Raw genomic sequence first — 22,632 nt, 5'->3', positions numbered from 1 at the left:
GTAAAATTGTAGGGTGGGTTAATGCGCCGACCTTGGAGCTCTGTGTATGCCCGGGAAACTGCAATATCGAAGCCCGACAGGGTGGCGGTAGGTGTATAGCTAAATGTACCCTCACAAGTTGGAGGCGGGGCCGGGTCACCTGTAATTCCAAAAGAGCACTTCAAGCCACCCACATAGCTCCGCGGGGACCCGCTGCAGCGCCCAGCGAGCTGCCCCCGTGCCCCATTGTGAGCTGCGCATTTCAGTTTCATTTCAATCGTTGTTACTATCAGTGGGTCATAGAGGTACGCCCACCATCTTTTCAGATATACATTTTTTTCTGTGCTGACAGAAGGAGAAACTAGCAACTCTACCTGCATGGCACACTGCTAGGCTGCGTGATGGTAGTGTGGGGGAGGGGCGAGAGGCGAGAAGCTCGGGGGTAACATGACGCAGCGAGGTTTCATGGAACGGGCAGAGTGCAGGGAACACTCACCACAGACCAGCAGAATAAACTAGGCACCGCAAGGACAATATTTGTGAACAAAAGATTAAACAAGTAAGTATTGTAGATGCATTGTTTCTAAACCGAGGCATAACTATTTACTTTAAAAAATTTGGCGAGGTCACTATCGGCCTCAGTGGGATTAAACAATGAGCTATCGGCATTCAAACTGATTATCTACAGGTCATGTTGCACATCAGTCTTGTTGAGGCGTGGGAAATGTTCTTGGTGACAGTTACCCTCGAGCTATATAAACTTTTGAAATGGGTATCCTTGTGGGCAGTAGCATACCATTGATTGACTTCATACACAAATATATCAGCTTAAAGCACTATGTTTTGCGGTTATAACTGACATTCGGTGTTCTTTAAAATGCATCACTGAACGCCAAGATATTTTTAAAGCTCTCTCCTATCCGAAATTAATCCATAAAAGAAAATGAGTGACTGCCACATTTTAGACATACGAATGGTTGCCATACTAAAACTAAAACAAACTACCGTTTTTCATATAGACTGTGTGGAGTAAACCTCTTGGATTTTTATTTATTTTATTTTATGCGTTAGCAAACGGTGCGGTCCACTGGGTGTGCCTGGTGGGGTTAAGGGACAGACACTCTGAGGCCAAGGGGGGCTATAGGTTCTGGTTTCATTTACAATCTGAGAGGCCAGTAATGGCTTAATTCACCCACATGGTATGGGGCCATTTGTGGCACAAAACGTTTATCTCCCCGTCTTCCTCCAAGTTCATTGTAAACTGTGTAGTCAGGCTCGCGGAGGGCGAGAGTGAGCGTGTGCCGAGGTTGATGCCCCTATTGCAGGGCAGCTTGACTGACCCCGCCCCGGGTGGTTGTATTCGGGAGTGTGATTTTCATGTCAGCTACTGCGGTACTGAGTGGGCTCAATTACGACATAGCAGTAATTGTAATTTTTGACATAATGTTGGTAATTATGTAATGTTTCCGAGATTCTGCAGCATGACTAAACATAGTCGGTCCTATTCCGAGCGTTGACTCACCCAGGGCTTTCGGTCTAGTTGTTCGTATTCCTAACGTAAGTCTTAGAGATAAATGAGGGATTTGTAAGAGCGTGCCTCGTTGGTGTGTGGGTACGGCACACTGCGTTTCGCTAGTAGCGGGCAGAACGGAACCACTTTGTGTTATGAAAACAGCTGTTTAATCAGTGGATAAAAATATAGAACCTGATAACATCTATAGAGTACAAGGCTAGGACTGCGGAAATGTCTGGAGTGTTCTGTGGAACTTTCATATAGCTCGTGAGACAAGAGGAAAAGAAACCTGATTAGCGAGAGGGATGAGAGGACGAGACAGGAAAAGCATTGGCCGTGTGGTCGGGCCGTGCAATGAAATAATAAAAACAAGGTAGATAGTGGGAAGGGACGTGAGCCAGTGCTTTAAAAGTAATACAAAAGTGCAGGGATACTCGACATCTCATAGCACCTGAGAAGTACCCGTACTCTTTCACTAAAAGCATTGCACCCTTTCTGAGAAGTGCTGATACTCAACCTTTAAATTTAATGTGCAGGCGAGCGAGCGCACAGCCCCCCAGCGCTTCCTCTCTTCAGCCGGTGTCAATACCGGGTGCGGGGTGGAAGGCGATCTCCCCCAGCTTCTGGCACGGCCCCCGTCGCAGCTCCCACTGGCCTCCGCTGACGTCGAGGGTTCCCCCGGAGTCAGCCACTCACAGCGCGGCTCCCGGGGCAGATCCTGATGACGCGGCGAGGCTCCAACCAACGGCGGCGCAGCTCACGGGGACAGGCCCACTGCAGCGGCCAATCAGAGCGCGCCTCTGCCGACGAGCCTCCGAAAAGCCACCAATGCGGTCGCAGCCCCTTCGTGCCTCGGCCAAGGTGCCGAGCAGCTGCCGGTTGACCCCCGGGCGGGACGCCTCTCTGTTCCAATGGCTAGCCTCCATTTATGGAGCTAGCCAATGAAGCAGAGGGGCGTGTTCAAGTCACCCATACTAGAAACTACAGATTTCTCTGGAGGAGGAGCCTAACGGCTCCGCCCCCCAGCGAAACCTAAAAAAGCCATCACTGCTTCCTGAGCGCCCATGCAGGGCGGCCCTCTCTCCTCTCCAAAGGCCGCCTGTGGGGACATCTGTCTGGTCGGAGGGGGTGTTCACTGGGGCCGCTCCCTTCTCACCGGAGGCAGCTGAGCATCTCTGCTCGGAGTTTGGCGCTACATCAATCTCTTGTTGCGGTGGCTGTTTGCAGAGACAACTTGTCCAGATTTGGTGCTGTTGGCGCGGCGCTCTCTTCTCGGAAACTTTTTTTTTTTTTTTTGTAAGACCTTTATTGTAAATATGCTCACATACACAGCAATGTGCCTACAACCCTATATAGGGCCGGCTGCTAACGATTCAACAGTGGGTATCTGTAAGCATACATCAAGGATAACAGGCAGGGACAGGTAAAGTTCGTAGAGGGCAAGAAACGGTCATAGTCCAGACATAGATCAGCCTCCACATGTGTTCCCCGCTTGACACCTATAGGTCTTATTTTGCATTGTTTATTCATAACAGTAACAATCCCCACCTCCCCCAACCCAACAATCCCGGTCACAGGTCACAGTAAAGTGCATAGCATTAGTGCAGAAGATAAAGAAAGTGCAAAAAGGTATGCAAGGTCTTGTCAACAATCAGATATGCGGTGCCATCTCAAGTACACAAGGCAACATATGCCACTAGTCGTTGTGCAGGACCAGGAAGAGTCAAAACCTAGACCGCCCCCCAGGAGCTACATTCACTGCAAACAGAGACAACCCATGGCGACATTCATCATTCTAATCAATTATTCAGACTGACCCTCAGGCACACCGGCAACAGGCAAGCAACCCCCATCCCCATCGTCAGAACTGCCATCTTCTTCTAAACCAAGCATGTAGGTAGTGTATGAGGCCCAGATATCCCGTGGCCGTGACTTCTCCGGCAGGGCTTCAGCATAGCATGTCAACTGATCCCTGCAATAGGCCATGTCCTTCAACCACAACTGCACATCAGGCGCCCTCCTACCACCCCACCCCATGGCCACCCTCCGCTTAGCAAGCTGCAACGCCAGCACAATCAATTTCCGTGCCTTACTCGGCACTCCAGAAGCAATCCCTAGCAAACACAGCCGTATATCCATCGGCACCTCCGTGGCCGCCATCTTAGTGAGGGTGTCCGTCACAGCCAGCCAGAACTCATACACCTTAGCACATCCCCACGCTAAATGCACAAAATCAGCATCGTCTTCTCCACACCGAACACATCTCGCAGTCTCCCGAAGGCCATACCGAACCAATTGTTTGGGAGTGTAATACCATTGATGAAGAAATTTAAAATGAAGCAAGCGAAAATTGCCGTTGACCACATAGCCCCCCGTCATGGAGCAACATTCAGTCCACTCCTCGTCCGTCAAAGGCTCGGGTAAGTCCCTATCCCATCTGGCCCTGGCTAGCAGTGCCCCTCCCCCTTCGTCTTCCTGAGCAGCTCGGTACAGTCTGGAGAGCAACTTGACCCTGTCCGTCGCGGTGTAGAGTAATTGCAAAGCGCTCAGCGTCAGGGGTTCATCCGGGAATGTAGGGTACAAGGAGCGTATGGCCGCACGGAGCCTAACATAGAGGAAGGTAGCCATGACCGCATTTGTGGATTGGTCCGTCATTGTTTGTAACGGGAGGAACTTTGCCCCTGGGAAGAGAGTCCCCATAGTGTGGAGACCAGCTCCCTGGAGAACCTGTAGGCCGCCTATTTCACTCGATACCGAAATATCGGAATGGTACAACAACGGCATAGCGGGAGCATAGAGCGGCAACCTGCCAGCTCTCCTACCAAGTTCATGCCAGGCAGTCGCTGTGGACCGGACCGTATCCACCTCACCCTTGTCAAACACCGAGTGAGTATTAACCATCATGGCTTTCAACGGGAATGGCAAAACGGCACTGGCTTCAAGCGCCACGTGGGGGGTATACGGGGGGCAGACACCCAATAAGCGGCAAAATGCGCTTGTGTACAGAGGTAGTACAACTTCATATCCGGCACAGCGTAACCGCCCAGAGCATAGGGCTTAGTCAGCACCTCCCACGTCACCCTCGGCTTCTTACCAGCCCAGGTCAAGGAGATCAGCAAAGAGCGCAATTGTGCAAAGAAGTGAGAAGTCAGTCGAATTGGAATGTTAACAAAAAGGTACAGGAATTTCGGAAGGACAACCATTTTGATTAAAGATACACGATCCGCCAGGGTGAGAGGAAGCTTGATCCAGCGGGCCACTTGATCCTCCAGTTTGGATATAGCCACACCATAATTGGCTCTAATAACCTCCTGACTATCCCGGTGGACCCGGATCCCAAGGTAACGTACCGAGTCCTCGGCCCATTCCAGAGGAAATTCCAGGGGGAAAGGCACGGTTATGTCCGTGAGGGGCAGCAAAACAGACTTATCCCAGTTAATAGTCAATCCAGAATGACGCCCAAACCGAATAAATTCCCGAAGGATAGACTCTAGATGTAGGGCGGGCTCACGCACATAAAGTACCATGTCGTCAGCATACATAGACACAGCTAGCGAGCGAAGGGGAAACTTCAAGGCCGCCGCAGCATACCTCTGTCTCAAAACACAAGCCAGGGGCTCCATTACTATAGCAAACAATAAAGGGGAGAGAGGGCAACCCTGTCGGGTGCCCCTCCTCACCGGTAACGAGTTCGAGACATGGCCGTTGACCCGCACCCGAGCCACAGGGTCGGTATAAAGAAGAGTTACCAACGATGTAAAAAAGAAGGGTACCCCCATACGATGTAAGATAGCTATCATATACCGCCATGCCACCGAGTCAAATGCCTTGGCAGCATCTAGCAATACCGCCACGGCAGCCAGATCTGGCTTAAGTAGATGCAACACAGCGAATAGAGCCCTGAGATTGTGGGTGGTAGATCTAAGCGGTATGAACCCCGACTGGTCCGGTAACACCATCACCGGGAGCAGCAGCCGCAGCCGGGTGGCCAATACCTTAGCTATAATTTTAACGTCAGTATTCATGAGTGAGAGAGGGCGATATGACTCACATCGGTCCGGAGGTTTCCCGGGCTTCGGCAACGCAACCAGCAAGGCCTCTCATTGTGGTCGGGAACCGGCCCCTATCCACAGATTCCTCCAGCACCATCGCTAAGTGCGGGAGCAGAATATCAACGTACTCTTTGTAGAATTCAGCCGGTAGGCCGTCTGTGCCAGCGGCCTTCCCGTTAGGAAGAGCCGCAATCGCCTCCCGTAACTCCTCAGTGATGTGGTGCATCAAAAATTCTTGCTGCCCTCTCGAGAGCCATACCAAAGCTATATCATCAAAGTAGTCAGCGATTTCTGCCTCCGACGCTGTCTCAGTATACCCATACATGTCTTCATAGTACCTGGCAAAGCAGTTCAAGATTCCAGGGGTATCAGTAACGACCTCCCCACCATCCACAATCTCCTGAACAGAGCGATGCTTGGCCCACGGTTGTCTTATACGGTCCGCCAGCCCCTTTCCCGGTCTGCCCGCCTCACCATAATAGCGCGCCCTGGTGTGCTTGGACAAGAACTTCACCTTTTGATCAGCCAGCTCGTTATACTCGGTCACTTTCGATCTTATATCGGCCAAAAGGGCCTCCCCAGGACGTTCCTCCAACTGCCTTTCCAATCCCGTCAACTCCCTTTCCAACCGAGACATGGAGTCTCGCAGTGACGTAAGGACGCCAGAGTGAAGGCCTATACACGCCCCTCTAATAGTCACCTTGAAGGCCTCCCACACCGTACATACATTGTCAACCGATCCGACATTCTTTTCAAAGAACTCCACGATAATTGTCCTGAGCCTCTCACGGAGCACCAGATCAGTCAAAGTTCCCGGCGATAAACGCCAAGTGAACGGAGCAGGTGTGCACATAGGCATTTGCAGTAGCATGCGTACCGGTGCGTGATCAGACAGCGTGCGCGGCAAGTGATCAACCTCCAACACCCACCCACTCACATCCCGAGTTACCAGCCAGTAATCCAAACGTGACCAAGTGTCATGAGCAGAAGTATAGCAAGTGCCCTCTCTCCTTCCAGGGTGTCTCATACGCCACACATCAACCAATCCCAAACCGTGCATTCCCCCCTGAATCTCAGCAGTCGCCTTCTTTCGCACCCATGGTCTGTCTTGCTTCCTATCCAACTCCCCATCCAGAATCACATTGAAATCCCCACTGCAAATTACAACCGACTGTGGCAACATGTATATCTTATTCCAGAGCGCGACATAGAAATCGGGGTCATCAACATTAGGTCCATACACATTAACGAGCGTAACAGGAGAGCCGCATAACGTACCATGCACAATTATATAGCGCCCATCATTATCCACTTCATCATGTTTCACAAGAAAAGGCACAGATTTTTTAACCAGGATCATCACCCCACGTGCATACGAGGAGTAGCTGGATGCCAGTCGAACTCCCGCCCATTTCCTACCCACAGTTCCTGCCGCTGTGCCCCATAGATGCGTCTCCTGCAAAAAAGCGATATGCGCACCATGTCTGTTTAGAAACGCCAACACCTGTCTAGACTTTTGAGGGCGATTCAACCACCGTACATTCCAGGTAACACAAGCAATTTTACCCCCCCCGGCCATTCACCCACAGCAGTAACACATCCCTAAAGACACCGATCCACCCCTCATGAATAGAGGAGGCACCTCGTACAGATCCCGACAGTCCCCTAAGTACAACAAGAATAGCATACCTCAGCAGAAAATACCAGGCCCACTCCACCCCCCACCATGGCCCAACCCACACATACCTCCCAGCACCCTGAATGCAACACCGTGACCGTTCCCAGGAAAAAAACAAGCCCCTTAAACCCCCACCTCCCACTTCAGCATCCCCAACCTGCCAAAGCCGACCCCCTCCCCTGTCCAACAACCCCAACTGTGAGATCAAAACTGTGTGGGGATCTCCCATACTCGGGGACGTAGCGGCGCACTTCTCCCGCCAGTAATCTGACGAGAGAGCAGACCGTACAGGCGATAAATAACATTCCCGCCCCCCCCCCCCCCACCCCCCGAACACCAAAGCATCTATCATTCCTGCCAAGTTTGTCCACCCAGCATTGCCAACTATGCAACTGTCCTTCCAGGCAGTACCATATGAAAGCAGACATATCCTCGTCCCATAGCTACGAACAATCCCCCGAAGGACCCCATATCAGGACTGCAGTGCCCCACGCTAAGCCACAATGTGACACAATATAAAGTAAGTTAAAACAGATGACTAAAAGGGCAGAGCACAACCTCACAGAAGCAATTTGCAGCAGTATACCACTAGGGGCCCCTCCGACTATCCAGAACAGCGAGAAATAGTCAAAGCACAGAGGCAGGGACGTCCAAAATCTTAAGGATCATTGTACCAAGTTGCATCCAAGCGGCAGAGCAGACCTCCTCAGCCGACATACACCTATTCTACATCCTCCATGAGGTCTTCCTCCCCCTCCTGCCGCACATTAGCGTCCCTCTTACGTTTCTTTTGCTTCTTCGCATAGTCCATGGCCGCTTTGGGGGTAGCAAAGACTTTGTTGTCCGACGGAGGCCCTATCCGAAGGCGCGCTGGATACAACATGGCGTATGGAATGTTCTCGTCTCTCAGCAGTTGCTTCACTGGAGCGAATTCTTTGCGCGCGGTCTGTACCGCCACAGTAAAGTCCGGGAAGAACTCCAGTCTGCTTCCCTGGTACTCAATGGTGCCCTTCTCCCTGGCCAGTCGTAGTATAAGGTCCCGGTCCCTGTAGTTGAGGATTCGAGCGATAATAGGGCGTGGGTTGGCGCCAGGCACAGGTCGCTTCGCCAAAGTTCTGTGTGCTCGCTCCACTATGAAAACTTTCGAAAACTTATCCGAGCCAAAAATATCCACCAGCATTCTCTCCATGAAGTCTTCCATGCGACCCACATTTGTGGACTCCGGAAGGCCCGTGACGCGGATGTTATTGCGCCTGGACCTCCCTTCCAAGTCCTCGTTCTTAGCCTGGATAACCGCCAGCACCCTCTCCATGTTGAACACCTTAGTGGTCACAGTGGCCAGTCCATCCTCCGCCGCCGACACCCTCTGTTCCACCTCGCCCATCCGCTCGTTCTGCCGGTCGAACTGCGTCGCCAAATGGTCGAGCCTGTGGTTGACCGCCTCCATGGTGCATTCTATAGATTGCAGTGTTTTCTGCATTGCAACCAATGTGTTTTCCAGGCTCGGGCGCCGCCAACTGCCCCCGAGGCCCCAGTGTCCGGCGGCGATTGCGATGATGAGGTCGCCGTTTTCTTTGCCTCAAAGTTGATCTTGGGCTGGTTGCGTTCCGGTCTGCCCATGATGCAGCAATAATGGCCCTCCGGGTGTAGGGGCAGCCACCCACGTGGTCGTAGGCCCACTCGAACTGCGCTCCGGCAGCCGCTAATGGTCCAGCAATATATCAAAAGCTATAGGGCTGTAGTGGACGAGGCCCTCCAGGTTCACCAGTCCGGTGTACACAACCAGCCAGCAGCCGCTGTGTCGCGTCTCCTCCTCGCCACCCAGCCGGGAGCAGCGCGCGGAAAGTCCCCGCGAGGCCTAGTGCCACCTCCGCAGCCCCGGCCTCGCGTAGATTAGCTCCCCACTCACCGCCACCCGCTGGGCAGGGACTCCACCTCTCGAGCTCCTGGCACCAGTTCGCCGTCAAAAAGTTGTCGATTCCTCACCCAGGATCCAGAACGCAGAGGGCCAGCCGATTAGGCAGCAAAACTGGAGCAGATCTCAAGGACCCAGCCGGTGGGCGGGCCGCACCACCAGCCCGCGATTCTCCGGACGTCCAACCGCCAGCCGACGGCTAGTCCGATATATCGGCCACGCGACCTTACCAGCCAAGGGAGAGCACCCCAATCGAGCCCCAGGTGCTTCAGGCGTGCTTTGCCGTCGAGTCGGGGGAAGAAGGCAGCGGAATATGCAGGATTTTATTGCAAATTATAGACGGTCCCGGCAGAGCCTCACATACGTGCGGCCATCTTGCTCGGCGCCCTCTAGCACCCCCCTCTTTTCGGAAACTTTGGGCTCGGACAGAACTCTTTCTCAGGAGATCTTCGCCGGGCTGTCTCTTTGGACGTTCCCTGCCAGGATCCTGACCTCTCGCTGCCTGCTATACCCCCTCCACCCTACCCACCCCCGCCCGCGCACCCGCCCCCGCCCACGCACCTGCCCCCGCCCGCGCACCCGCCCCCGCAGGCGGCGCGGGGCTCCCTGCGGGCAAACCGGGCCTTCCTGTGCAGCTTCGTGGGGGTGCTGCGGGTGCTGCAGCTGCTGGCCGGGGCCGCCCTCTGGATCACCATCGCCTGCAAGAAGTACGAGGACGCCATCCACTTCGCCCTCTTCGTGGCCGTGCTCTTCTGGCTGCTGACCATCGCCCTCTACCTGCTGACCCTGCTGGACAGCAGGACCTGGTGCCTCTTCTTCCGGGCGGCGAGCGCTGGCTGACCACCAACGCCGCCCACGATGCCCTGGCCGCCGGCCTGGAGGCCGCCGCCGGCATCATGATCCACAAGACCCTGCGGCACGAGTACTGCAGCGTGTCGGCCTACAAGCACGACTGCCTCTACCACATCTACCTGGCCGCCTCCTTCTTCGCCTGCCTCTGCTGCCTGCTCTACCTGCTGTCCGCCGTGGCCTGCGCCTGCAAGAAGTGCCGGGGCCAGCAGGGCCTCATCTGAGCCCCGGCCGGAGGTGGAGAGTGAGTGCGAGGGCTTGGATGCAGCGCCACGCAGACCCAACCACCTTCAGGTGCTTCCAGTCTGAACACAATGAACACAATGGTCTGCCCGGTTCATTACACTATAGCGCTGAATGCTGATGGTCTGCCTGTTTCCAAGCGCTTCCAGGAAAAAAAACACATCACGGGTGCGAAGCGGTTTGCCCAGGATCACACGTTTGAGGTGACATCTTTATGACGAGATAAGAATTAATTTCTCAGCCGTTACACCAAACCGCTTACTGAGGTGCATTACAGGAACAACAATTCTTTATATTTAAGACAAAAAGACAGATCATAACTTTGAGGTACCACATTGGAATAATATGGATATTCGTACAAAAATACAAGGATCACTTACATAAACAAGTTCATATTATAGGGTGCCGCCGCGCTGCCCGCGGCGACCCGGAAGCTGTTGGCCGGCCGGCCAATCCGCTCGCGGCCGACCGGAAGTCCCGCCTCCCGAGGTCCGCGAGCTGCCGGCGCATGGAGCGCCCTGCCGGTCCGGGGTAGCCCGGGTCCCCAGGAGGGGGCCGGGGAGAAGGAGGAGTGTGGCGCCTGTTGCGGGGCTCCTCTGACCTGAGGGAGCCCCGATTTAGAAGAGGAGACGCGCCGCGCCGTGAGGAGCGGAGCGCGAGAGGAGCCCCGCTGGAAGAGCGCAGTCGGTGAGTGGGGCCCAGGGCTGATGTGAAGTGCGTGCGTGCCTGTGTGTATGCCTGTGGGGGAGGGAAGGGGTGGGGGGGGGGGGGGGGGGGGGAGTGTGTGCGCGCGTGTGTGCGCGAGGGATTGTGTGTGCGCATACGTGACTGTGTGTGATTGAGAGAGAATGAGAGGCGGGGGATAGTGTGCCGTGTGCCTGTATGTGTGCAGTGTGCATGCGCGCGCCTGTGTGTGTGTGTGTGCGTGCGTGCATGCAGAGGGGTGGGGGCTGCCTGTGTCTGTGTGTGAGCAAGGGCTTTGCACCGCGCATGCGCAGCTATCAGACGCTTGCTCCCGAGGTGAAATCTGACCTCGTCAAAGCGCGCGTCTGGTAGCTGTCCACATTCCTAAATACGGGCCACAATAGGTCTGAAGCACGCATTGAGGGTAGGTCTGCTCGACCTAAAAAGAGGGGGACACTGTTAGTAAGGTGACAAGAGTACAAATGAAGCCCAAAACAGACCTGGAACAAAAAAAGTTCTAAGCCTACATTTAACAAATCTCAGACTAGCAAAAAAAGGCGTTGCTACAGGTGTGGAAACATGTCCCATACAGCAGATGACATAAAATGTCCTGTTTGCGGAGTAAGGTGTTCTTATTGTAGAGTCATCGGGCACTTCCTCAAGGCATGCCGGAAAAGAAACACACGCTCAGTCAAACTAGTTGATGAGGAAGATGCAACCTACCAAGAAATGGCTGATGAAGACGATGTCAACATGTTTGTGCTGAACTTAGATGAAGAGCAGGTGGATAGAATCAGTGAAGCTAGCACCTCCAAAACTAAGAAACTGGTATGTAACATGACTATTTGGGGGGGTTGACATCAGTATAGTTGCTGACTCAGGTTCCCCATACACTATCGTCAACAGTAAAGTCTGGGAAGAGATATTCAAGCCTTGCATTGGTCATCAACTTGATAAGGTTGAAATCACCATCAGGTCATTTACAGGTGACCCAATAGATGTATGTGGATTGAGGAAGCTAAACTTTGCATTCAAGGGGAAGGAGTCTATAGGAAAACTATGTGTGTCCAAAGTGGATCCCTCGGTACTCGGGTAGATGGACGAGGGTAGTCTTGGAAATATACTCCACCCCAGCAAACCCGACTCAGTTTTAGTTGTCTTAAGCCACAATTACTATGTCAAATCCTAGAGGTTTTAGTGGTGAAGTGGGTGCCCTTAAAGGGTACCAACACAGAATCAAAGTAAAACCGTATGCCAACCCTGCGGTACATAAAGCGAGAAATCTGCTATTTTCCATTACGGATTCGGTTAAAGCGCAACTGGACATGCTCCCAGAGGACGGCATCATAGAACAAGTAGAAGCTTCGGAGTGGGTGGCGCCTTTGGTTGTTGCCAAGCTACCCAATGGCAAACTGAGGTTGTGTGCGGACCTAAGCGACCTCAACGACAACATAGTTGTTGAACAGTTTCCTCTCCCCAAAATAAGCAAAATGTTGGCTACCACCAAAGGGGTTAAGTGGTTTTACACCATCGGTTTGAAGTCGGCCTACTACCATGTGCCCCTACAACGTGAAAGCAAGAAGCTAACCACCTTCATCACACCATTTGGGTGTTTCCGGTTTACCAGGGTACCCTTTGGGCTGGCTTATGCTACCGCGATGTTCGGAGACTTATGCATAACATCTTCGATGGAGTTTCTGGCATACTAATGTTCCAGGATGATATCATTGTGATGGGCAAGACTAGGGAAGAACCCGACAATAAGGTCAAGCAAGTGTTGGAAATCCTCGATAAAAAGGGGTTGACGACAGAGCACTTAAAATGCAAGTTTGCATGCAATTCAGTAAGCTACCTCGGTCATGAGAACACTGGCGATGGTATCAGCCCCAAAAGAGAACTTCTGCAAGCCATTAAAAATGCCACAGTGCCCAATAGCAAGGATGAGCTGCGATCCTTCATGGGACTAGTGGAATTTTACGCAAAGTTCATCAAAAACTTTTCGTGCAAGACTCATGTTTTGCTGCAAGTACTCAAAATTAAAAACAAGTTCGAATGGACAGATGTGTGTCAACATGCCTTCAATTCCCTTGCAGGGTTTCGACCCGTTACTGGAGGACATTGTCACTAGAGACGTCAGTTCAAAAGGTTTGGGTGCAGTACTTACCCAAAAGGATACTAAAGGTATGGAATATACCATAGCTTTTGCTTCACGCTCCTTAACCCCTGCTGAGGAAAAATTCTCGGTCATAGAGCGTGAAGCACTAGCCTGCGTTTGGGCCTTAGAACATTTTCGACAATTTGTTTGGGGCAGCAGAGTCACCTCATGCAATGACCACAACCCCCTAACTAAGGGGTTATATGCAGCTTCACCAAGACTGGCGAGGTTATCTGTGCACTTATACGATTACATGTACACCATTCAATATGTTCCAGGGGTGAAGAATGTTGTGGCAGACCTTTTGGGCAAAATGCCTGTTGGACAGACAGACAAAGAGTCATGCATAGCCAACGTACTTGATAAATGTAACAGAATCTCAAGGGAGGAATGGCTAACTGAACTATCTAAGGACACTGTTTTATGCCAGGTTATAAAAATGACAACCGAGGGATGGTCATGCAAGAACAAATTACCTGACCCACTGCAACACTTTTGGGAGGTCATAAAATGAGCTGTCCCGCGAGGATGGATTGTTATTAAGGGGAGGAAGAGTTGTACCTTCCAGTAGCCTTAGGATGAGTATACGTAATTTGTGTCACGAGGGGCATTTAGACATGGTAAAAACCAAATGCAGGGTCAAAAACAGCTACTGGTGGCCCGGTGTTAGTTTAGCAGTGGAAAGGATGGTCAGGGATTGCACACTATGCCTCAACTCTGATAAAACACAGGTCACCTTCAGTCCTCCACTGCACCCCATCCATACCATGGGAGAGGATTGGTGTGGACATCTTGGATCCCATACCAGAAAGAATGAAGCAGTGATACGTATTAGTCATCATCGACCATTTTACCAAGTGTCCCGAGCTTAAATTTGTCAATAAACCCGATTCATTTGGGCATAGTTGATTCGATTCAGTAAGCTTTATTCGATTATTGCAAAACAATCATAGAAGCACATGAAAACAGTGAAGTTATATACAATTCATTTCATGTGAATAACAGCATCCTAACAAAAATCTTTTTTTTTTTTTAAAGCATACTCTATCTAGCAGCAATTGATTTTAATTTATTTTAAGATATAAGTTGCAGTAAAAAAAAACAGATGTCTGGTTCATGTAATAAAAACAGCAAACTTTTCAAAATGGCGGTCCCCATCTGAGCACCGGGAGGTGCTGTGGGCCCCCCTGCGCAGACAAGACACCCGGCCCGGACTGTAGAGCTCCCCTCGGCCTCGCCCAAGTGCCGGATCTACGGGCTGGGAGGCCGGGGAGCCCCCTCAAACATACCACCTGCGGGGCAGCCCCCCGTGGCCCCTTGGTGGAGCCGTGGGTGAACTGCGAGGGCCGAGCTGCCCACCACTGTGAAGTTCTTGCAGCGGGGGAGTCTGCCCTGAAGCCCCAGTCCGCCTCCGCGTGGAGGCCTTCACCGCCTGGGGGCCGCCGCGGCTTGGGGGACGCCCCCGGAGCGAGGAGGAGCTGCTGGGGGGCCTCAATCAACGCCCCCCCCACCCCCCTGGGGATGCCCCTTCTGGGCCCAGTCTGCCCCGTGTGGCCCCGGGGGTCCTGTCCTGTGGACTCTGCGTGGCATCTTAGCGGCCCCCGCGGAGGATCTGGTACGATTGGAGCCGAGGTTTACAGGACCGGGGTGGGGCCTCCCAAGAGTCTCACAAGCGGACTGCCATCCTGTGCTGGGAGGCCAATTGTCCTCGTGCCTCACAAGCACCAATTGACCCCTCGCCTGTCCCCGGCCTAGGCCCACCCTGGCCCCCTGAGCTGCCGACCACTGCACCCGCCCTTGCAATATCGCTGCTCTTCCTCGGAGGCGCGAGCGGCGTGTGGACCCCGGGGCCGCGCCGCCCAGACTCCGTTCAGCCTTCCTGCGCCTAGACTGGGCCCACCTCCGGGTGACATTGCGACGGGGATGCCCGCCGGGGTGTCCCCCTTGGGCTTACTCCCTACACCAGTAACATTGCGGCTCCCCCTGATCCCTCCCTCTGTTTCCTGACCCTTTGTACTCTTCCACCCACGCTGAGGGGGGTCCCGAAGCTCTGCCGTGGGCATCCGGCCCCGCCTGTGCCACCGCGGGAACCGGATATTTAAGTCTGCCGCAGGACCGAGCGGCTGCACCGTTGGACTGAGCGGCTGCGGCGCCCCGCCGACCCGATACCACCCGGAGAAGCCATGGTCCGGGGAAAGAACACGCAGCCCCCGGTCCCCTCCTCCCAACTACGTATGGACCAATTCGCCAGGACGGACAATGGGCCCGGCACCGGACCCCCTCCTCCCTCTGAGGCGGAGGGAGGGGACTTATCGACAAACCTCCAGGCGATCAGCACCTCCCAGACATCGGTGGAGACCAAGATTGGGGAGGTACGGGTTGACGTGGCCCTAATCCGGCAGGACCTCAGAAATGCCACAGCGCGCATCACTGAAGCAGAGTCCCGCATCTCCACGACTGAGGACGACCTGGCCACCCTCAAGACCAAAGTGGCCCGCCTTCAAACCCCGACGTCTGATCTCCATCGCAGGGCGGAGGATGCAGAAAACCGGGCCCGACTGAGCAACCTACGCCTCTTAGGTTTTCCGGAAGGGGTGGAGAAGGGCCCGGTGGCCGTCTTCTTGGAAACCTGGTTCCGCTCCTGGATGCCGGATGCCGGCGGAGAAACTCTCCCCCTGGTTTGCCATTGAACGGGCCCATCACTCCTTGGCGCCCAACCCCCCCCCTACCCCCCCTCCCCCCTCCTCCCCTCTGGAAGCCCGGCCCGACCCTTCATCCTCCGCATTTTTAACTTCTGGGACCGGGATGCCAGCCTAGGTGCGGCCAGGGACCTCAGCCCCCTGAGATTCCAGAGCTCTACGATCATGGTCTTCCCGGACTATTCGAGGGAGGTCCAGTCCCTAAGGAAATCCTACGATGAAGTCAAACAAAAGCTTAGGGCGATGTGTCTGCGGTACGGTCTCCTGTTCCCCGCCTGGCTCAAGGTCCTCTTCCAGGACAAATCCTCCTTCTTCGATACCCCCCAGGCCGCCTGGACATGGCTCATGAAGGAACCTCCCTTTCTGCCTGGGCGGATGTCCTCCCCCTCCTGAGGATCCAGCGCCCACCCCGCCCGCTAGGAGCCCAAGCAAAGACGGCGCCGGACCGGCTCCCGCAGACGGGGCCGCCGACGTCCAGATGCCTCCAGCTCGCTGGGGGGGGGGGGGGAGACTGTGCGGCGATCTCCTCCCCCCGCACTGTGGCTCTCCCCCAGCGGCAGGACCGTCCACTGTGACCACCACGAAGGAGCCCTTGGCCTCGGGCACGTGCCTGCGTAAATCCAAGTCGGACTCAGACCTGTCCGGCAGCCCGGTGATCTTGGATTCTCCACAGGAGGCAGAGGCCTAATCCTGACTTTAAGATGTCCAGCTACCCGCGGTTGCCCTGTGTGGCCGAGACGAGGGGAACGCTCTCCCAGGTCTTACCAGACACCCTGAGGGCGGGCGGCCCTATGGGGGGCTATACCTGAGATCTGCAATTTGACCAATTTACGCTTTTCTTCGCTCCTGCACTCCCCCTTTATTCCCAATTTCTCCTCTGCCTATTCCTCTCTAATCTCCGTCTATCTATCCTGCTGTCTTTGGTGGGTATGCAGATAACTATCGATGTACTAGGTTGTTACTTGACCTTCACTGTTAATGGCTGTTATTCATCCGGCAACACGGAGGTGGGTCCTCCCTTGATTGACTCTGGACTAGTGCCACTGCTCCAGACTAATCTTTTCAGTTTAGTTTCAGTCCTCTAGTGAGGGGGTTTTGTTTTGGAGTTGTATTTACGGGCGACAGATGCTTCCTATTTCGAAGTGTAGGGTGGGGGGTGTTGAGGGGATTGGTGAGTGGGTGGGGGGGGGGGGGGGGGGGGGCCTTGTCTCCCATGTGGTTATTGGTTCCAGCCGCCTACGGGCTGCTTTTCAGGTTGGTATTGTTCGGCCGCTCCTCAGCTTACATAGTTGCTGCTTATGAGCGGCTGGTAGCAGCTCCTCTTACTATGGTTCTATGGTGGGCACACTCCTGTCTGACATACATTTATTACACATCGATGCTCTGGCAACCCTGGGTCCCCTTGGGCCAACAAAGGAGCGGACCACGGGCCGCTGCCCTCCTTTCCTCATATCCCACTGGTGCCCCGGACGCCGGGGCTCTGTTGACCTGCGCTGCATACCCTGATTTCTGGCTCCGGAGCGTTGGGATGGGTCCTACCCCCGCAGCACGCCCCACTGCTGCCCACGCGCTCCCCCCACGTCCCCACCTCCACCAATGGCGTACTCTCTGGCTAGGCCCCTCCACTTCCTCTCCTGGAACGTCAATGGTCTCCTTGACCGCATCAAGCGCACGATGGTCCTCTGAGCGGCGCATCGCCTCTCGGCGGATGTGCTCCTTCTCCAGGAGACCCACCTCTTGGGAACCCAATGTCACTTCCTAGCTCGCTGCGGGTTTGCGATGGTTTGGCACGCTGGGTTCCAGCGCGGGTCCCGGAGGGTGGCGATCCTGCTTAGGAGGAGTCTCCCATTTCACCCTGACTAAAACCTACAATGATCCACAGGGGCGATATGTTGAGTCTTGGGCGTGAAGGAAGGTTGCCCCCTGAACATCCTGAATGTCTATGTCCCACACGCTCTCATGCCCCCGGTGCTGCGCTCCCTCACACGGATCCTCTCCACTTTCCCACCCGGCCCCACAATTGTGGGCGGCGACTTTAACGCTGTAATGCAGCCGGGACGAGACACGTCCGGTCCCCCTTCGGCGGCCCGCTCCTCATCCGCGGCAGCCCTCTCGAGCTGGGCGTCTGCCCTGGGGCTCTGCGATGCCTGGCGGGTATGGAACCCTCGCAAGACACATTACACTCATACCTCGGCCTCCAATCACACCCATTCCCGCATAAACCTTCTCTTGCTCCCGGCCACAGACTGCCACTTGGTCTCCGGCGTGACCATCTTGCCAAGGGGGCTACCTGACCACTCCCTGGTCTCTCTTCGCATGGGCTCTTCCCACGGGGGACCGGGTGCGGTGCGGTGTGGTGCCTCAATGCCTGGTTCCTACAGGACCAGGCTCTGGTGGTGAACGTACGACAGGAACTTACCCACCACTTCACCACTAACGAAGGTTCCGTCCCGTCGCCGGGGACCCTATGGGAGGCTGGTATGGCTGTGATCCATGGAGTGGCGAGGGGACTGGTCCACGCCAAGCGAGCAGACCGGCTGGCCCGGCTCGCGGACTTGGGAGTCCCGAGCAACCCGGCTTGAGGCCAAACTGGCTGCGAGCAGTCGGGAGGATCCTACCCGGCAGTTAGCGTTGATCCCTGAGGAGCTCCGCCAAGTCTCGCTTGACTCGGCCCAGCAGCTGTGGCGCTCGTCGGTAGCGCGGATATATGGCTGGGGGGATAAAAATGGTAAACTTCTCCACAATCTGGTGTCATACCCTAAGGTTCACCGCGTCATTCCGGAGATTCGTGCACCGGATGGCACCCTCCAGATGACCTCCGGGGCCATAGCGGGAACCTTCGCCGACTTCTACACTCACCTTTATGCAGCGCGCCCTCCAGAGGCGCTTCTAGCTACCCTCCTGGACGGAGCTGGTGTCAGGCTGTCCTCCCTCGCTCCGGAGGATGAAGAATCCCTGGAGCAGCCCTTCTCGGGGCAAAACGCCTGGCCCGGACGGATTCCCACAGGAGTTCTACGCGGCTTTCCGGGATACTCTGGCCCCCCCCAGCTGTTACATCTCTCCTACCATGTGATAGAGAAGGGCGAACCCCCCCAGAGTCAGACTTGTCCTCGATTGTAGTCATTCCTAAGACCCATCCGCCCTCGTTGAATTGTGCGGACTTCCGTCCTATCTCGCTCATGAACACTGAAATCAAGCTCTTCGCCACAATAGTGGACCAGAGGCTTAAGCCCTTCCTACAAGACCTAGTCCTCCCGGTGGGTTCATGCCGGCGAGAGGTACCCGTCACTGTATCCGCCGCCTTCATCTGGCCTTGGCCCATCGCTCCCGGCTGTCTCCCTATCTGGCCCTCCTCTTTCTCGATTTCGAGAAAGCCTTTGATACGGTGGGCTGGGAATATCTACAAGATGTGATGAGGGAGATGGGCTTCGGCCCGCGGTTCCGCAGCTACATTGGGGTCCTATATGCGAACCCCAGGGCCCGAGTGCTGGTCAACGGGACGCTCTCACAGGCATTCCCGATACGTAGAGGGACGCGCCAGGGGTGCCCCCTATCTCCACTCCTATTCGCGCTGGCGATGGAGCCCCTAGCGACGCTCATCCGGCAGGACCACCTCATTCAGGAGTGGACCTGGAATGAGATTCACATAGATAAGATCGCCCTCTACGCCGATGATGTGCTCCTGTACCTAGCAGACCCGGCGAACTCGGGTCCCAAATGACTGAAACTCCTCCTGGACTTCGAACGAGTCTCCGGCCTTCGGCTCAATGCCGCCAAGTCCACCCTGGTCCCAATGCACCCTTCCCGGGAATGTTTTGACTGGCAGTCGTCCATCCCCCTTTGTTACCACTCGGTCAAATATCTGGGGATATGGGTGACTCTGCTGCTAGAGTTGGAATGGGCACTGAACATCACGCCCCTAGTGACCCGAATGAGATCAGATCTTAAAAAAAGGAAATCCCTTCCTCTTAATCCCCTGGGGCGGAGCACGCTGTTCAAAATGATGATTCTCCCCGTTTTCTGTATATCCTACAGAACACCTCTATTCCCCTTCGCCGTGCCTGGTTCCGGGAGCTAGATGGAACCGTGTCCAGGTTCCTCTGGAGCGGCGGAAGACCGCGAATTTCCCTTGCACACAGCCGCATTCCACCCTTTGATGGAGGCCTGGGGGTGACCCATCTCTACCTCTACTATCTGGCCACCAAACTGATCGTCATCCACGACTGGTATGCGGGCAGCTGGTCCGACCCGGCATACCGGGTGGAACTGGAGGAGACTGATTTCCCACAGCTCCAAGCACTCCTCTACTGATGCCCAGTCCCGCAAACCATGGCCCCAATTACAAGAGCGGTCTTGCAGGCTTGGCGCACGGCCCTACGTCACACGGGATGGGACCGCAAACTTACCCGCCAGACGCCACTCTGGCACGGGAACTGGCTCCGAGAAATATCGTCCCTGGGCGGGTTCCGATGCTGGAATCTCATTGGGGTTGTATGGGTGGGGGACCACATTCGAGCCTTTGCCGTCCTACAGCAGCGCCACGCCCTTCCCCACACTTCCGCTACCTGCAGCTGCGTCACGCCCTCCAAGCGCATCTCCCCGCACCAACCACCATTCCAGAATTCAGCGCGCTAGAAGCCCAGGTGATGATGGGGGACCTGGGGAGTGGGGGGAGTCTCCCGAATCTACAGTGCCCTAGTCAATAATAGCCCTGCATCCCTTGACCACCTGGGAGGGGTGGGTGGAACCCCTGGAGGAGGCCGACTGGAGGGACGCCTTAATGGTCCCACGTACCCGGACCACATCCTCCAGGTTGCGGCTGGTACAGATATACTACCTACATACGTCCTACCTCACCCCGCAGAGGCTTTTTCAAACCCACATGAGAGCCTCCCCTGACTGCCTTAGATGTGGGCAATCCCCGGCCAATTTTTTTCACATGGTATGGACGTGCCCAGGGCTGGAGAGGTTTTGGAGGAGAGTGGAGAGAGAGTTATCACAGACCTTGGACTGGGAGGTCCCCCATGACCCACATCGGCTGCTCCTGGGGATATTTAACGGACTAAATGGCACTAGATCGGACAAACGCCTGCTGGGCACGGCGGTGGCCGTGGCTAAGCGGGACATAGCATGCAACTGGTTGCGAGGATCAGCTCCCACGGTGAAGGGCTGGAGGAGAGGGGTGGATTGGTGCGGGGGCCAAGAAGAGGCCCCTCTTCGAATCCCGGGGTTCACCAGAACAGTCTCCAAAATTTAGGGGAAATGGTATAATCTGTTGCAACCGTGAACCCAGGTATATGCCTGGTCTATTGCCAAACTCAAGTGTATGTAATGTCGGACCGAACTGCCTTAAACCCTTTTATGTATGCTGCTGACCTTATCCAACTGCACCTATTAATTGCTGAGCTGCTGCCAATGAATTTTACTTGTTTTAAAAATGCCAATAAAGTTGATTATAAAAAAAAACAAAATGTATGCAAGATCGTTTGTTCTGTGACAAGATTAGGAAAAAATGTACTTCTGTTATGTAAAGCATTCAGAAATTCCTGAGTGCAACACAGATGGCCTCCCTTAAGTAGCAGGGTGGAACCCCACTTAAAACCCATGAGAGTTAGGCATCCTGAAAGATGAAAACTGAATCAAAAAACGTTTCCTACTCCTAATCTGTACATGCTACCTAGACCAAACAAACTGCTCTTCAGCGATAACCATGGTAGACATTTTTCGCCTTCAGACAGGGGGTAAGACGCTGCAGTCCAGTGCCTTCATTGTACAGACCATTGCAAATGTGGTTTCAATCATTTGATTACTGAGTAATACGTTTCTGTACTTTGTTTTCTTTAAATTTACACACAAAACCAGGCCTTCCAAGCTCTGGAAAACGTTCACCTAGAGAGGAGACGGCGGTGCTTTGGAAGGGTTAAGGCTTTGTGCTGAGCACAACACGAGGCACTTTAACTCACCACCCCCACACCAAAAAGCAAAGGTTTTGAGGCTGCCCCCGATGCCTTAAGAAGGTTTTACACCCTGAAATGGACATCAGCTGGCCAGAGCCTCCGAACAATTACCTGGAAATCTTCTCTCTGCAGGGGGTTCAAGTCCATTGTTTGCACACCGTGTGATATCAGCTCATCACCCGATGACCTTGTGAAGGGAGACAATATTGTGTGATAAACGGTGTCAACGTGTGGGCTGGAAGGTCTGCAATAAACCACTGCGCTGGGTGAAACAGGATCCCACAAGACTCCTGGTATCACAGTAGCTAAAGACGGAATACTTTAAGCTTCAGATTGGCCAAAATACTGCAGGTGGTGCATATTCCAGTTCAGAAGTCAATGTCTGTTACGAGAAGACTGTGTATCATTGGCCCATTTATCCATCCTGTTTGATCGGACTTTAATTTGAAATCAATGGCTGCAAGAAACTGAGCTCATCAGTTCGTTAAAAAATTTGTTTGACAAAACACACAAGCAGGTTACTGCCAGAGGCAGATGGCATAGTAAATGACCATTAACGCCAATAAGACTGAAATGAAAAATATACATTTCCAGGTGATGCGCCGAGGATAGAGAGAGTCAAGTGGCAGCTTATGTTAAGTGGAAGAACGAGGCAAGCAACACACCAAGAAAACAAAAACCCAAGAGCTGATGGAAATGTGCGAGGTGGTGAAACAATTCGATATGGCGTTTGATTCCATCATTAGCAGCATGTCAGAAAAGCATTCATTCTTGCATCCACAGTATTTTAGGAAGATTCAAAGCTTTAATATTCAGTTGTAATGACCATTTAGTCTGTGCCAGGTCTCCTTTAGAATGTATTTTTGGTGGAGGGAGCCTTTCTTCCAAGTGAGGTGGTCTGCACGTGT

At 54.1% G+C, this 22,632-nt stretch overlaps 1 protein-coding gene and 1 pseudogene across 1 annotated transcript in view; one reads left to right on the top strand and one right to left on the bottom strand.

The window, feature by feature from the left end:
• The window catches only part of PIWIL2 (piwi like RNA-mediated gene silencing 2), a 2,549,426-nt gene that overhangs the window by 2,356,617 nt on the left and 170,177 nt on the right, over positions 1–22,632 (bottom strand). The gene's annotated exons all lie outside the window — the stretch shown is intronic.
• On the top strand, positions 8,928–10,248 carry LOC147683202 (MARVEL domain-containing protein 1-like; annotated as a pseudogene).

Source organism: Lissotriton vulgaris, chromosome 11 (assembly GCF_964263255.1).
Source record: "Lissotriton vulgaris chromosome 11, aLisVul1.2, whole genome shotgun sequence".
In the NCBI taxonomy this organism is placed as follows: domain Eukaryota; kingdom Metazoa; phylum Chordata; class Amphibia; order Caudata; family Salamandridae; genus Lissotriton; species Lissotriton vulgaris.
The sequence above is the reverse complement of the archived record's forward strand: the minus strand, read 5'-3'. Positions and strand labels throughout refer to the sequence as shown.